This window comes from Saccopteryx bilineata, chromosome 6 (genome assembly GCF_036850765.1).
Source record: "Saccopteryx bilineata isolate mSacBil1 chromosome 6, mSacBil1_pri_phased_curated, whole genome shotgun sequence".
In the NCBI taxonomy this organism is placed as follows: domain Eukaryota; kingdom Metazoa; phylum Chordata; class Mammalia; order Chiroptera; family Emballonuridae; genus Saccopteryx; species Saccopteryx bilineata.
Window position 1 is genome coordinate 88,233,456 of NC_089495.1, and position 16,423 is coordinate 88,249,878.

Sequence of the window (16,423 nt, forward strand, 5' to 3'; positions counted from 1 at the left end):
GAGCTTTATATAGGTCAAAATTATTTATTTTGTAAGATAAAATTATGACATTTCTTTATCAACATCTAATTTTTGACATATTATTAGAAAAATAGGGTAAGAATTTAAAAGTTAAGTAATGTTCCTGTGGAATTACAGATATCAAACAGCTAGAGGATGAGGAAACATTGATAATTAGAGGCTTTAGCAAAACAAAGTGTCATATTTGAATCAATTATATTCTTCTTAACATTGTTAACATACATAGTATTATGGCTTCTGTAAATACAGGAAAAAAAGGATTGTTGAAATAACATCAGTCTGGAATATTCATACAAATGTAACCAGGAATAAATATGCAATATTAATGATTTACTGATATTAGCCTAACTTTAAATAGAGCTAAATAAGAGTGTACTAACAAAGTCAGTTTAAAAGAATTTCTGTAAAATGTTAAATCCAGTGTGTTGCTCTTATAACCATGATTCAATATTATCAGTTTAGTATTCAAAGTTATGTATTCTATAACAAATCAATGGTATCTAATCAACCTTGTGCTTTCACCTCTTGCCAAGCATTCATTTACAGTTAAAAGGCTTGTTCCCCTCTGTCTGGTGCACATCAAGAATTAATATGCAAGCAAGAAGAATAAGCATAAGCTCCCCACTTTTCCTCCTGCTACACTGGGGCTTGCAATTCTGATCCTTGCCACCTTCAAGGCCAAAGAAGAGAGCTTGACTATGAGGATCTTTGCATTCTTGTTACATGAAACAAAAATCCCAATTTAAATGTCACTAGTTAGCTTCAATTCCTGTAACAACCAAAGTACAGTGTGTCCGTAAGTCATGGTGTACATTTGACCTGTCACAGGAAAGTAACAAAAGATGATAGAAATGTGAAATCTGCACCAAATAAAAGGAAAACTCTCCCAGTTTTATACGTATTCAGTGCAGTTTGATGTGGGCTCCATTTGTTGCCCTGCACACATCCAAACGATAGTGAAGTTCTTGCCACACACGGGTAAGGACGTCTGGTGTAACAGAATGAATAACGTCTGTGATTCTCTGTTTTAAGTGATTAATGTTGTGGCGTTTCATTATAAAAGCACCAATATTCACGTTGCACTTCGGTCACGGATTTGAATTTAGCGAGCCACAGAACACACTGAACTTTCCTCTGTACCATCCACATCTCGACTGCCATGGCCATGGGCTGCTCCGCTGTTCACACGGTGTTACATCATCATCTCTGCATGTGCACATGCTGCCACATCATCCTACAGAAACTGGAAGGGTTTTCCTTTTATTTAGTGCAGATTTTACATTTCTGTCGTCTTTTGTTGCTTTCCTGTGACCGGTCAAAAGTGCAACATAACTTTATGGACACACTGTAGAGAGCTGACTCCTAACTTTCAGATATGCCAGCTCTGGAGAATACATGGCTTTCAGTCTGTTATCTGAACTCTCACAGCTAGCTTGCAGTAGCCAGCCCAGTGTAGCAAAGGATGATCAACTCTCTCCTTTGGATTTCTTTGTTCTATTTTTGTTCATTCCTCCACTTTTCCTCTCCTTATACAACCCCCATCTGCACCAAGAGAGAAAGATGGGTTTCTGAGGGCAGAAGTCCCCCATCTTCTCAGGTGGCTGGCACTTGAGTAAACCTCTTTCCTTCTTTCATTACTTGTGTCAGTAATGAGTTTTCATGGCAACAGGCAGCTGGACCTGTGGGTCATTTTTCCAGTCTCACAAATCTGAATTAACTTGAATTTCCCTGGAGCTTTCATTAAGAATAATATCAGACCATTATGGAAGAAAGTATGGTGGTTCCTCAAAAAACTGATAATAGAACTACCTTATGACTCAGCAATCCCTCTACTGGGTATATACCTCAAAAACTCAGAAACATTGATATGTAAAGACACATGCAGCCCCATGTTCATTGCAGCATTGTTCACAGTGGCCAGGACATGGAAACAACCAAAAAGCCCTTCAATAGATGACTGGATAAAAAAGATGTGGCACATATAGACTATGGAATACTACTCAGCCATAAGAAATGATGACATCAGATCATTTACAACAAAATGGTGGGATCTTGATAACATCATACGGAGTAAAATTAGTAAATCATAAAAAACCAAGAACTACATGATTCCATACATTGGTGGGACATAAAAACGAGACTAAGAGACATGGACAAGAGTGTGGTGGTTACTGGGGGTGGGGGGGGAGAGGGGGTGCAGGAAAGAAGGAGGAGAGGGGGAGGGGGAGGGGCACAAAAAAAATCAGATAAAAGGTGATGGAGGACAATCTGACTTTGGGTGATGGGTATGCAACATAAATGAATGACAAGATAATCTGGACATGTTTTCTTTGAATATATGTACCCTGATTTATTGATGTCATGCCATTAACATTAATAAAAATTTATTAAAAAAGAATAATATCTTAGGGACAAATGCTGATAAACTATTTCAGCAGTTCCTCCTTCTTCAAAGACTTATATGTCAACATAGAGCTCCATGTTTCATAGGACATACTCAAGCTCACTCCATGCTCCCTGAAGCTTTAGCACAAGGGAATGCCTCTTTTTTTTTTTTTTTTGTAGTATTTTTTCTTTTATTTATTTATTTTTTGTATTTTTCTGAGGATGGAGATGGGGAAGCAGTCAGACAGACTCCTGCATGCGCCTGACTGGGATTCACCTGGCATGCCTACCAGGGGGGAATGCTCTGCCCATCTGGGGTGTTGCTCTGTTACAACCGGAGCCATTCTAGCAACTGGGGCAGAGGCCATGGGGCCATCCTTAGTGCCCGGGGTGGCATTGCTCCGGTGAAGCCTTGGCTGCGGGCGGGAGGAGAGAGACAAAGAGGAAGGAGAGGGGGAGGAGTGGAGAGGTAGATGGGTGCTTCTCCTGTGTGCTCTGGCTGGGAATCGAACCCAGGAATCCTGCACACCAGGCCAATGACTACGACGGGTCTACCATATCATGCTTTTTTACTTAAAAAAAAATTTACATTTCTTTTGAATGCTGATGAACAGGAGAGACCAAATATTTTTTGCCTGCAAACTACTACCTTCTTTATTAGATCTAGCTAATAACACTGTTTTGTCTTTTTCCAAATAGATCCAGATATATGGAAAAGATTTATATAGGCGGATGGGGATCCTCAAACCCCTCAGCGAGATCTTTTGAGAATGGCTTTTAAGATACCTAGAGGCAAAAAAAAGCCCAACAGAGATCAGGGGAACTACCAGCTTTTAGGATACACCCTTAAAGGCTCCAATGCTCCAAAGGGGTCTCATAGGATGCCATCTGGGTCCTGCTTCAATAGTGGAAAGGAAGGTCATTGAGCTAAAGCCTGCCAGGCTTACATGCCTCTGCTGTGAGGAAACAGGGACACTGGAAGGTGGACTTCCCCCTTGCTCCTCTAAGGGAGGGTTCAATCTCTTCCAGCCCTGCTCCAGCCACCTATGACCTAACCTTGCCCAGAATGCTGGGGTTTGCCACTGAAGGCTGAAGGTGCCCAGGGCCGTCGGCCCCATCTACGACACTGTGGACGAGCCTAGGGTATTTCTTCCAAGAAGCAGGTAAACTGATCTCATTTGCACAAGGGCCACTTAACTATGTTTTGCCTGAATAGTCAGGTTTTTTATTCTTCCCTCAAAGATCTCTGTTGTGGGTGTTGATAGTCCTATTTTCTGCTGCTTTGCTTAATATATAGTGTTTCCTTTATCCCTCCTACCTCAATGCCCCACTCATATTTCAGGCTGGGACCTACTCTTAATTTAGAGCTCTCTTTCCTCCTTTTGCCAACTTGTATTATGAATTTACCTTTGCCACCAAGCTGAGTGTATCCCAAGGTTCTCTTTACCATGCCACAGTCACAGAGCTCCAGGGAAAAGCAACCTGGTCTCAACTCTCCAGGCAGAGGAGAACAGAAGCTCCATATCCACGCATGCTGAAAATAGCTTTTTCCAGTCTACCTGAATCATTACCAGCTAGAAGCAGCGGTCATTGGGACTTGGACATGAGCTGCAAAGTATAGAATGGTGACAACAATTCCAGTGCCATGTGGACTTTTCCTGTGGGGAACTTTCCTGGACTCCTGCTCCCTGTGACAGCTCCTAACAGACTGAACTGTGGTTGGGTTGCATTTTTCAGGGATTTGGCATGGGTATGGGGCCAACTTGGACTTGGTGAACATGTTAAGGACACTACTCTTTTATGGATTCTTGCTATATTGGCCAAGAGTTTGCTTAAAGGCTTTTAATTATTGTAAAAAAAAAAAAAATAGAGGACTGGATGAAGAAGATGGGGCACATGTACACCATGGTACACTATTCAGCTAGGAGAAATGATGACATTGGATCACTTACAGCAGAATGGTGGAGTCTTGGTAGCATTGTGTGGGGTGAAATAAGCGAATCAGAAAAAAAACAGGAACTGCAGGATTCCATATATTGGTGGGACATAAAAGCGAGACTAAGAGGCATGGACAGGAGTGTGGTAGTTACGGGGGGTGGGAGGAGGGAAGGAGGGAGAGGGGGAGGCAGAGGGTTACAGAGAGAACTGGATGGACGGTGGCAGAGGACGATCTGGTGATGGGTATGCAACAGAACTAAATGACAAGATAACCTGGAAATGTTTTCTTTGAATGTATGTACCCTGATTTATTGATGTCACCCCATTAAAATAAAAATTTATTTATAAAAAAAAAGAATAATATCAGTGTGCAAACTGTGGAGAAGGTATAGTTAAGATGAGTGTGCATGATAGGTATAATTGATGGATCCTAAAAAATAATAGTGATAATATAAAATTCAACTTATGTTCTAATCTAATTATGTTATAATTAACTTGTTTTTCAAGTATGATTGAAATTTATAATTTTTATATGTTTACTGTGTTTCTCTGGCTATATAATACTATATTTACCAGCAATAAAAGGTTCCAAAATTTTTTTGAAATGTATGTATATTTTCAAAATATATATATCAAAAATAGAATAGAGAAGAAACTATGGTGGTGTTAGATATATTTACAAAGGAGAAAATTTACAGTGAAATGTACTATGGGGCTTTCAGTAGCTGCAATTTAGAAAAGAATTAAAGATAATATACATTTTCTCTCATTAAGGTATAGTTTAATGTTTAGATAAATCTATAAAAGAGATCTAAAAATATTGCATCATTTACTGAAGAATGATATAGATATAGTTCTGTTTTGTAAGACTCTGAATCTCTGAATACCATATTGTGAATTTTTAAAATTCATAAAGGAAGAAATTAGGAAATAATTTATGACAATTTACAAAATATTTTAAAAATTTATTATAGGAAGAGAAGATAGAAAATGAGAGAGAGAGAGAGAAAGAGATATGAAACATTGATTTGTTGGTCCAGTTATTTATGCATTTATTTGTTGATTCTTATGTGTTCCCTGACTGGAAGTTGAATCCTCAATCTTGTCATATCACAGTGATTTTCAACCACTGGTCTGCAAACTGTGCCAGACTGCCAGAAATTCTGTGCCGGTCTGCAAAAGAGTGAACCACTTTGATCCATTCAACAGTTCATACAAACTCTAACTACAAAACAAACATAAGTTTAGACTTTATTATTTTAATTTAATATTTTAGAGGAGATTTACTTTTTAAAACAATAAAATTTTAGAATTTTGGTTCACAATTTACTTCTTTGTAATTTACTTACTATCATATATATGGTTTACTGATATCAAAAGGAGAATATTATGAGAAGAAACTTCTCATCTTGATCATTCTCATCATAACTGCCATCTCTACTGAAATGATTATTGGCCAAGACTTCTCCCTTCACTTAGGATGTGGGTCATAAGTATAATTATATAATGGAATTACCATATGTTTATGATATCACAAAGTAATTGACACAAAATTTGCTGCTTTTCTCCCTCAAGATTTTCTCAAAGATAACAACACAGGAATTAGTCAGACTTCTGTCACACCAAGTGAACAGTTTTGTATTTTTTTACAAAAAGCTTCTAAGAAAATATATTTTACTGTTATATAGAAAACTGATACAATGTGTGCATAAAGTATTACAATTAATATAAAATAAAAATTTCTAAAGATGCCATTATAATATCTGTGTTTTTAGAATGAGATTTCAAAATAGAAATCTGGTGTCACAATTTCTATAAAATATCACTATCTATGGTATCCGTGTACAAAAGTAAGTGTAATTGAGCCAAAAAAGTAATTTAAAGCCATTTTAAAATCAGTGAAATGTTTAAAAAATGCTTAATCAAATAAACATATATACAAATTATTTAAAGATTCAGCACATACTCTTCTCAAAAGAAGTCATCTTTTAACCAAATGAACACATTTTTAGTTCATATTGTGTGCTAAAAAGCAGTTTATGCATTTAAAATATTATTTGTGACAGCTTAAAAGTGACTTTTTCAGCAGAACTTTTCACTCTGTCCTCTAATATGTTCTCTTATCACTTTATTTTTTATCAGCAGTCATCATAACTTTTAATTATAACATCATTAACTTAATATCTGTCTCTCATCAGAGTGCCCATTTCATAAATATAAAACCCATGTCTGCCTAAGGACTTAAAAAATATTTAATGGATATATAAATTAAAGAATTAGTAGAAGTGGTTTAATTCTAATGTAACCAAAAGTTTCTCAACATTAAAAGAGCATCCCTCTTCAAAAGACTGCATAATTTTTTGGAGCTAACCATTTGTAGATGGCAATTTTTTTCTCTTCCAGTATATTTTGACAACACTTACCATTCTATAACGCAAATCATTTTAAAATAATCAAAAGTTAACCTAGCAAAAATGACATCAATTTTTTTTCTTTCTAATGTTTAATACTGGGTTCCATGGTGAAATATTCTAAACACCAAGAGACTCATCTTTGGAAAAATCTAACGTAAACCAGAACATGCCTACTTCAGGGATGACAATTTCAATATTTTATTAATCATTGGAAAAAGTGGAAAATGTTTTAGTTGACTCAAAACTTATTGATATGTAATTTATATACAATAAAATCTACTATTTTAAGTGTAACTTCTATAGACTTTGACACGTTTGTACATCATGGTATATATTTATGTGTCTGTCACCACAGTCAGGATACAAAAACCATCAGTGCAATATCTTCCGTTCATGTCCTTTTCATTCAATTACTCACATTGCTAACCTGAGTACCAATTGCTGAGATGTATGGTGAAAGTACATATAACTCCATGACAACCTACCAAATTAGTAAAAGGGATAAATAGAATTAAAAAAGACTTACTTACAGGTAGAGTTTATAAATCTAAAATCTCATATGAAAATTCAGTAAAAAGCTAACCTTGTCATCTACAATTTTTTGGGAAACATAAAAATAACACTAAAATTAAATGTCATTAAATTAACAGACTTGGCCCTGGCCAGTTGGCTCAGTGGTAGAGTGTCGGCCTGGCATGCAGGAGTCCTGGGTTCGATTCCCCGCCAGGGCACATAGGAGAAGCACCCATCTGCTTCTCCACCCCTCCCCCTCTCCTTCCTCTCTGTCTCTCTCTTCCCCTCCCGCAGCCGAGGCTCCATTGGAGCAAAAGATGGCCCGGGCGCTGGGGATGGATCCTTGGCCTCTGCCCCAGGCGCTAAAGTGGCCCTGGTCTTGACAGAGAGACGACCCGGATGGGCAGAGCATCCCCCCCTGGTGGGCGTGCCGGGTGGATCCCAGTCGGGCGCATGCGGGAGTCTGTCTGACTGCCTCCCCGTTTCCAGCTTCGGAAAAATGCAAAAAAAAAAAAAAAAAAAAAAAAAAAATTAACAGACTTCCTGAAATTCTTATGGTCAACATTTCTATCTTTTTCTCTAATGAACTTGTACTTTCCCTCTTTAAGAAGTTGTAATTTGTGTCACTGGGGAGTGACTGGCAACAAGCAATAAGAATATTTCAACCATATAATTTGTACATGGTTGTTTAGCTGAACATTATAAGAATACTCAGAATTTTCCATTTAATTATCAGCAAAAACCAATTGCCTGTCTTCATCAGTGAACCATTCTACCCATAATAATCTAAAACTGGACGATTTTCTCTTCTAGAAAATCTAACAAGAATGAATATTTTGAGCCTTTTAATATCACTAAAGAGAACTTTTCTTGAGAACACTATATGTTTCTGTACAAAAATAAAGTGAAAGGAATTGATCTTTAAATCTTTTACAAGAGAAAAATATGACCCATTTTCAAATGACAAAATTGCATAACTATTAAAAGATATTCAACCAAGGTTCTTCAGATGATCTTCATGAGTAGACAATCCTCAGTTTTCTGTTGTGCTAAGATCAGAAAAGGAAGCAAGATTCTCCTAGATGCCAAAAACCCTATTGTCACATTGTCAATTGATGATTTTTGTTTTACTTTTTATCTTTCTGTTTTATATTTTACACTTTTGACATCACCTGTTTGTCTCCTTTACTGATAACAATAATTTTGGGGGAGAGATATGGAGTTTTACTTTCATTACTGTAAATCTAAAAAATATCTTTTCCAAGTTATTGTTAGTCTCACTAATTTAAATAATCATGGGATATATCAATACATTCAAACTCTTAAAAAAACTCAAATAATGTAAATGCCTGCCATTAATGCTATGAAAAAGAATTGTGTTCAAAGACTTTCTAATCAACAGAAAACTTTAAGAAATCTTACCATAATATTTATTAATAAACATTCCTAACATTGTCACTAAACATATCAACTACATGTGCCCATTTTAAATTTCATCTCAGTTCTGATTCTCATCCATATAGTTTTCTTTACAGTAAAACTACAAATAAATATGACTTGAAGTTGAGAATGTATTGTTTTTTGATATTTTATGAGCCTAATAATGTTAAAGTGTGTAATTTCTGTAACCAAAAGCTAAGAATGATATTTATTGCTTTAATTGTGCTTGTTTTTCAAGCATAACAAATCTGAGTCTTAACATAGATAAATACAGAATCATTTTCAACTTTAGTAAGTTGATTTCTATTCTTGCTCTTGGTACCTGGTAAAGAAGTTAAATGTTGTTAACAAAAGTTCATCACTGGAACTGCAGTAGTGTTACTTTTTTTTTTTTTTTTTGGTGTGTGTGTGTGTGCGCACGCGTGCGTGCGTTTGTGCGTGTGTGTTTCAATAAATGGCAGGATTCTCTTCCTTTGTAGAAATTTCTATCTTACCTAGGGACAAATCAGCATATAATCTATAGAGTACAATCAGTGCATTTCTCACAAATTTATCTCTCTTCTCCCAGAGGAAAATTCTCAAATCAAGCAGAAGATTGAGAGAAACAGTTTTTAATCTAGTCATGCACTTGTGTTAAAAGAGAGAGAAAACGCTTGTTATATCTTGTTTTTCACTTCTTCCAGGCAATTCTCAATACAATTTGAGACTTGCTGGTATCCATTCGCACTCTCAATCCATAGCATCAATGGTTGAATAGCAAGATTTACTTCTACAAGATAATTTTCTCAAATGTCCTTTCCTTTTTAAATTCAGGAATCTTGTCACCTGAAATAAAAACATCTCTAGGGTGTCACAGAGATTTATACAAATAGCTCAAGTTATACAAAATACCTGCTAATTTGTCTAATTTTTCAGCTATTCTTCATAATCAAAGCACTTTGAAGAACATAGCCTATTTTTTTGTGTGTGAGAAATTACACATACAATTCATCTTTCAACTCACACACCTTAAGAACATCTTCAGGTGTCTTTTTATGATAATCCACTGATGTCTACATATGGCAGGGGCTTGGGTCCTCTTCAGTCTTTCACACAGTTATTTTTTAAACATGAATGAGTGAAATATTTAAAAAATAAAGTTAACAGTTATTTTTTGGTATTATCTAGAACTATTTCTTTTCAACTACAAGGTTTTTAGTTACCAATATATCACTGGGAAAGAAATGGTGCATTATAATAAAATAAGGAGTTTCTTTTCTTATAAAAGAGGCTAAATTTCTCATGATGCCAAGTATCTTATAGATACTAAAAGGACAACAGTTTTCTACCCCAAAATATGCCTTTATGAATGATTTTAAGCTTGTTGTTTTTAAGAAACAAAAGACTCAAGAAGAGCCTTCTACCTCCTCCTCACCTGAGTAAAGAAATTCGATAGAAAAAAAAAACTGCTTTAGAAAGTGAGATACTTTAGTACACTATGAGCTAGACAGGGAGAAACCTAGCAAAACCTCTTGTTAGATTCTCCTTTGTGTCACATTGTTTCTAACTCTGGTGCTCAGGAAATATTTGTTTACCTAAGATTTACTCCTTCTTATCTGCTTAAGAATTGCCTACCTTCTCTTTGTAGTCCAAACCAACATCCAACCCAGATCTGTTGATTTGAGCATCCACCTCAGATGCGGGTTGCTAGGTGAATCCAGTTGGGTCTCATGAGGATCTCTACCCTCCTCTCAAAAAAAAAAAAAAAAAAGAAGATGGCAAGTAAGCCTCACAACTGCCCCATTTGTCCGTGGGTCCCATACCCTTGTGTAACCCCTGTATGTACATAACAAATGAGGTTATTTTTTTTCTGTTAATCTGCCTCATGTCAATTAGATTGTTAGACCAACCAGAAGAACTATGATAGAAAAGAGTAGAAATATTCCCCTCCCCTAAAATATATACAAACACAGTGATTTCAAGACAGACATTTTGTTTCCAGATAGTAAGATAAACCATTAAATATATCTTAGTATTTGCTTATTTCAAGAAATTATTTATGGCAGACTATACTGTATTGAATTTCACTGCCATTTACAAATCTGACAAGTACTACAGTATGGCATTTATTGGTGAAATCAGTTGATTTATCAGCCTGGATTGAGAAGATGTTGTTTTCAGTTTATTACATGAAACCTCTTCCACCTCAGTTGACATGTCATCAATACATTGATATACACAACTGTTTGTGAGAGAAATCTTTTCAATTTCTCATTTTGCATCTTCTGTCAGCATTCATTCAGTATTATTTCACATTCCAGAATTATGAGGTTCCCACTAGCTTTTTTTTTTTCTAGAGTTTTTCTTTCCTGGCCACTAAATTCTTGATAGTCTTTTGTCTATACAATAAAATCAAAATATTTATTTGTAAAATGTTATGATTTTTAGTTTATGTGTCTCCTTAATTGTTAGAGACAGGGTTACTCTTTTAAACCAACATGTAAAACATAATAGAATAGCCCTTCTTCCTTTTGTTTGTTTGTTTTTCTGCTTTCTCTAATAAGTAGGATTTTTAAGTTGAATTTATTGGGGCAGCATTTGTTAACATAATTAAATATAAGTTTCAGGTGTACAATTCTATGATAGAGCTTATTGATTACTAGTCCTTGCAAATACATTGATAAGTAGCTTTCCTTGCCAGGAAAATTTTGTGCATCTGTTCCTTGTAGTTTTAGTGTTATGAAATGTCAGGAGAAATTGTTCTTCTTAGTCATTAACCTTATGAAAACTGTATACATAATCCTAAAATTTCCCTCTTTTCTTTAATTTTCTTTGAATAGAAATTCAGTTAATTGCAACAATAATAACTTCCATTTTAAAAAACAACTCAAATAATCAGAAGTGAGATTTTTAAAAATATATTGTAAATCCAGTAGCCATGGCCACCATCACAGCCGCCTGGCCCATACAGATTCACATTAGATTCGGACAGACGGTAATGAAACAATGGAACTAAGAACTGGTGGGCCATTACCTTTTAATCCTAGCTTGCACTTGGCATGCAAGAAATACACACAGTGGGAAAACACTTTCCTTTTCATTCCGGGCTCCCAAAGCCACTGACTTATCCAAGTTTCCTAGAATCAATGTTTTCAAGCTCACCAGCCTTATTCACCTCTGTTCCCCATCTCCTTCTCTCTGCACAAACTCTGCACAAACTGGATTCTCCTTTAGCACTCTGCCATCTTGGCTGATTCTCCTCTCTTCCACATGGCGTCTCACTGCTCTCTTCTCTAATGCTAATCTCAGGAACTGAGAGAGAGCAAGCTCCCGGTCTGCCCCACTTTATAGTATAGAAATCAAAACCTTTAATCCAATATACAAACAAGGAAGTCTCTGATACAACGTCACTTATCTGAGGCATGTTGGGATTCCTCATGAGAGTGCACCACCCCACATCAAAAAGGGTGGGAAAGGCCTAGTACCAGAACTAAACCTTAGGCAATAAGGATCTTGCCTGCTTACAGCCTGTCCCCTTACATCCAATGCAAACTATAAGCGAGCAAACATATATATAATATTTGCAAACTTATTTGACCAACATTCCACCGCTTTGGCTCACTTCACAATCTAAAGCACAGGTATTTCTGCACAAGGAAAGTAGGTACATTACACAAATTACATCAACATGACAAATCATACAATTTCAACAATTACAAAGATACACTTCACCACTCTCTGTGCACTTTCCCAAGAGCACAAAATGTCCTCAGACTTCTTTCTAGCCATGGGAAAAGCTGCCCGGGGCAGGGGAATGCTTCTACCAAAGCCACCCCCAACTCCCATCAGGATATTTACATTGTCCAAAATCTATAAGTCCATCCAACAAAGGAGCCAGTGCTCACTCCGGTCATAGTCCAAAAATCAGTCCAAGCACATGGGGCCTCAGTCACCACCTCATCCCAGCCATCCTGGCAGGTCTTACACTGTCCCAAAGAGGAGCACGTGGCAATAGCAGTCAGCATTTCCATCTCTTCTCTGGAGAGAAGAGATGGAAATTCACCCCTATGATGGCATCTACCCCTATGTCCCATAATAGCAAACCTACCAGGGGCATAGTAGGTACTCCTTGCTGCTGGGCTCTCACCTTCTGGAGACTGCGGGTAGCAACTCCAGTTCGATTCTCCTCATCCTCCAAAGAGGAACTGAAAACACCAGCTCCCGCTGCCAGACTTGAACAGTGGGTCATCGCCTTCTGCTCTGCAGGCCTGTAGCCCCACCTCCGGCCTCAACCCCGGCCTCCCGCTGCTGCTGCCTCTCCACAACATCCAGGGCCATCTGTGACTCATGAACTTGTGATTCCTTCTCCAGTGGTTGCTCCATTTCCAAGCAAATCTCACCAACCTAGTTGTCTTCCTTCAGTGCTTGCTCTAGCTCCAGGGTTGGCATCTCTTTCTCCCACATTTGCTCCAGCACCTTCCACTGCTCGGTTTGCAGGTCTTGGGCAGCATCTTCCACAGAGCTCTTAGTTTCCTCATGCATGGCTCTAAAAGTCAGGGAGCCTACAGCCCCCAAAAGGACAGCCATGGGGAACCATAACAGCAGCCAGTCCTCTATTCCACCACTCAAAGGTGGTGGTGGCTCCATACTGATCTGTATCAAATCCTGCCAAAGACTACACCAAATGCAAAGCCAGTAGCCACGGCCGCCATCACAGCAGCTTGGCCCATGTAGATTTGAAATAGATTCAGACAGAAAGTAAAGAAACAATGGAGCCAAGAATTGGTGGGCCATTACCTTTATTCTTAGCTTGCACCCGGCGAGCAAGTAAAAACACACACTGGGCTCCAAAACCCACTTATTCAATGCTCACAAAGTTACTGATTTATCCGAGTTTCCTAGAATCAAAGGTTTATAGCTCACTAGCCTTATTCACCTCTTTTCCCCATCTTCTCTCTGAACAAACTCTGCACAAACTGGTTTCTTTCATTATTCCTCCATCTTGACTGCATCTCCTGGGCTCCTCCCTGTGGCTCTTTTCTGCTCTCCTACAGCATGGGCTTCTCCTAGAATGTAATCCCTCTTCTCTCCAAACAACGTGATCTCTCTTCCTTTGAAAACCTTTTGGAGCGAAAGCCCTTCCCCAACACATATTAACATAATTATGCCCATCCCAAGCAATCACCTGGGTGACGGGCTTCCATGTGGACAATGCCATCTTTAACAAAGTGAGTATAATATATTTTATCTGCCCAACATATGGCCAGGAGCTGCCATCATAGCCATTCACATGCAGGTTCCCATTGGATTCAGGCAGATGGTAAAGAAATGGCAGAGTCGGAGGATGGTGGGCCATTCTGTTTATTGGTGTCTCACCAAGACAGGCAAGCCACAAGAGAAGACAAGGGAAGAGCAGAAAACCTACTTTTCCCATGTCGGGCAAGGGATCAGGGAGGCCCCTGCAATGGTGATAGCAGGAACTGAGAGAGAGCAGCTCCCGGTCTACCCCACTTTATAGTATAGATATCAAAACCTTTTAATCCAATATACAAACAAGGAAGTCTCTGATACAAAGTCACTTATCTGAGGCATAATGGGATTCCTCATAAGAGTGCACCACCCACATCATGCAATAGTCAAGGATGTGGGGAAAAGCTTATTCTTAAAACTCGCCTCAGGCTATAACGACCCGGTCTGCTTACAGCCTGTCCCCCACACACAATGCAAACTATAAGCAAGCAAACATATGTATCAATTTACAAACTTTTTTGACCAACACTGCACCAATCTACATTCTCAGCAAAAGTGCACACAATTTTCCTTTTCTCCACACTTGTTGTTTGTTCATTTATTCATGATAGTTTTTCTTAGCAGTAGCACTGGGAGAGAGGCATTAAATTAGCACTGGGCTTGTTCTGACTGCTCCAGTGTGGAAACTGCTCAATAATTAAGTTAAGCAGAGGGCCATCAAAGTCCTGTATTTTCAGCCTGCCTTGTAAAGCATAGTTTCTGCAGTGTATTTAAGAGCCAGATGATGAAATAAGGGAGCCCCAGATATCTTAGCAGAACTTATTTACCTGAGATAGAACTTACGCAAAGTGAGCTGTAGATATGAGTGGCAACTTGACACTTCTGAAGAAAAACTATCACTAGAACTGGGAATTAGAGGGAGATGAAACCCCATCTTCCTGACTGCACCAACCCTCTGCAAATCTCCCATCATACTGAGCAGGGGAAAGGTGAGGGGGCCATCATACTTAAATGCTACAAGTTGTCACTATTGGCCACACTTTCTTAGGGGACAAAAAAAGATTTCTCATATGCTTTGAGAATAATTTTAAGAGATATTAAATTGGCATGTGTATGTGTGTGTGTTATGAGGGATATGATTGTATATTGGTATCTGTTTGTATATAGAATTTTCAATTATGATTGTTGTACTAGAAAAGTCTGCAGAGCTCTCATGCCAGCATTCTAGAAGTGTTTCTTTCTTTCTTTTTTAAAATTTATTGGTCTTTTTAGAGGAAGAAAGAAAGAAGAAAGAAGAAAGAAAGAAAGGGAAAGAGGGAGAGAGAGAGAGAGAAACATCAATTTGTTATTCCACTTATTCATTCACTCATTTGTTGATTCTTGTATGTGTCCTGATCGGGAATGGAACCCACACCTTGGTGTATTGGGAGGACACTAACCAACTCAACTACCCAGCAAGGATTTAGAAGTGTTTCTTTTTACAGGGTAAACCCTGGATCTAAAGTGCTAAAATAGGAATAAGTAGTCCAACCATAAATATAGTATTTATTATAAGGTAGTGATTACTTCATATATGCATTTACCATTTTATAACATCCAATTTATGAGGTATCATCTTAAGTCCTTTTATAATTTTTACTTACTTCAACAATGTTTCTCGTATCTATATGTATACATCTTAAATGTCTATGAAACTATTTCTAGTAATTTACATGTATTTTTAATGGAAACTAAACAATTTTATATTAAGATTTTCTTTTTCAAATTCTTTCAATTTTTTATGCTTGGAAAAGTCTTTTTTAAGAGACTAGGTATTTATTTTTTTTCATATTTTATTCATTTTAAGAGAGAGGGGAGAGAGAGAAAAGAGAAAGAGAGAGGAGGGAAGAAGCAGGAAGCATCAACTCCTATATGTGCCTTGACCAGGCAAGCCTGAGGTTTCAAACCAGCAAACTCAGCATTCCAGGTTGATGCTTTATCCATTGCACCACCATAGGTCAGGCTGGGTCCCTATCCTTTAGGATAGGTTTACTTTTTATTAATTTTTTAACCTAATTTTTATGTTAAACTTGATTTCTTTTATCCATCTGATTATTACCTTTATGGACATGTTGAGGCATGGGTATAAGATATATATATATATATATATATATATATATATATATATATATATATTTAAATCTGTCCATTGATCTAGCTTTTTTGTGCATCTTCTATTGAATTGAGATGACATAAGTTTTCTATGCCAGGCTCTGCTGTGATCTGCATATGTTACATTGATTTAATCACTGATATGTTACAATATGTTTTAATACTTATTAGGTAAAATTTTACATACTTTTTCAAAATTTTATTCTACTTTATTCTAATTTTTGAGATGACATTATAATTATTGTGTAAAACTGAAGCATATTAATTTATTAAAAACTTACTATTACATAAAATTCAAGTGGGAATGATCCAGGGGCTCAGGTATTTGGGGA